The sequence below is a fragment of the Trichechus manatus genome, unplaced genomic scaffold, assembly GCF_000243295.1.
Source record: "Trichechus manatus latirostris isolate Lorelei unplaced genomic scaffold, TriManLat1.0 scaffold00015, whole genome shotgun sequence".
Classification (NCBI taxonomy): domain Eukaryota; kingdom Metazoa; phylum Chordata; class Mammalia; order Sirenia; family Trichechidae; genus Trichechus; species Trichechus manatus.
In genome coordinates this window covers 10474179-10475899 of record NW_004443951.1, presented here as the reverse complement: position 1 = coordinate 10475899, position 1721 = coordinate 10474179, and positions in this window count along the sequence as shown.

Sequence of the window (1721 nt, the reverse complement as noted above, 5' to 3'; positions counted from 1 at the left end):
CAAGCTTGCTTCTCCAATCTCTGTTCAGTTCTGTGAGCCCCCTAAATAGCCTTCCAAAAAATTTCTCCTTAGGCTTAGGATGGTCAGAGTTTGTTTCTGTTGCTTGTAACCATGAATGTGGCAGACCATGTACATGCAGAAAACTATAAACAATCAGTATAACTATAAACATTTTGCATAGTGGGAATTAATAGGAGAAGAAGAAGAAGGCAGAGAGCAGATTATGCATGGCCTCGCTGGCCATAGTAAGTTTAGACATTATCTTGAGGGCTATAGGGATTGATTTAACTGTTTTAAGTAAGGAAGTAACATGTTATACGAAGACTCTTGTGAGGGCTTTGTGGAGAATGGGTTTGAAAAGAATGGGACTGAAGTTAGGTGAATAAGTTAGAAGTCTCCCAGTGAAGTAGGTGAGAGAAGGTAAGACTTGAGCTCAGGTGGTGCCAGTGGGATGGGAAGAAGGAGACAGATTGCAGAGACAGTAAGATTACAGAAACAACAGGGCTTGTTCATTAACTGGGTGTGGGGAAGGGAGGAAAAGGAATGAGTCCAGGACTACTGACTTTCAGGTTTCTGGTTGGGGCAACTAGATGGGTAGTGCTAAGGGACTGGAGATAGGAATACAGAGCAGACCGATGATAGGCTGTAGGCCACGTTGGTTATGTGTGTAGGCTCTGATGTCTGACAGACTTCAGTTTGAGTTCTGGCTTTGCACTTATTAGCTGTGTGATTTTGAGCAAGTTACTACTTAACTTGAACCTCAGATTCCTCAACTGTAAAATGGAAATAACACAACTTACCTCTTGTTTGTGTATGTGTCTGCTGTATGGGTGAATTGAATGCACAGTGTCTGGTATACAGTAGACATTCTATAAATGTTAGCTATTATTACTCTTCAAAAAGGGCTTAGGGAGGAGGCCCAGGACAAAGGGGTCAGGTCAAAAGAGTACAAATAAAACATTGTGGCAGACCAGCTGAAGCCAAAGGAGGAGGCCAGGCAGGGCTGAGCTACAGGCACATGTTACTGAGCAGATGAATCACTGGAGGCAGCAAGCCAGACTGCCCAGGCCATAACACGCTGGACTGGGCTACAACACGATGACTTCATTGTCAGTGGGGAATCCTGGGGAACGTTCCGGAAGCCTTTTCTATTTCCCTCCCCGCAAGAAATCCATCACTTCTTCCTCTTTTATAGGGCTTTCCACACCCTGCCCTAGTGCCTGGAAGCAAAAGGAAACACTGGAAAGGAGCAGAAATGCCAGAATTTGAGCCCTGTCTAGTTCGGTTTGCTGGGTGACCTGGTGTATGTCACTTCACCTGTCTCCTCATCTGTAACACGGGAATGAGCAGACCTACCTCCCAAGTGCGATGTTAGGATTAGGTGATGGCTGCCGACAGTCAATAAAAAGGCGTGCGTTAGTGCTCTATCCATTAGTTGTATATTTTGCCTTCTTCTTGGCCCCTCTGACCCTAGTCCCTTGAGGACAGTGATTGGTCCTAACTCCAGCACTTAGCCCGGTGGGCATAGTTTCATGAATGAAGTGATGAAAGAATCAATGAGCTTTCGCAGCCAGTAACAGCGCCGAGAGCCCCGCCCCCTTCCGCTGCCCCTACCGCGCTGCTGGGCAGCCGGCGGGTATCTCGCGACCGTTCGCTGGCGCGTGCGCGGGAGACGGCGCGCGACCAAAGGTGGCGGGCGGGCTCCCCATGCGCGCGCGCGA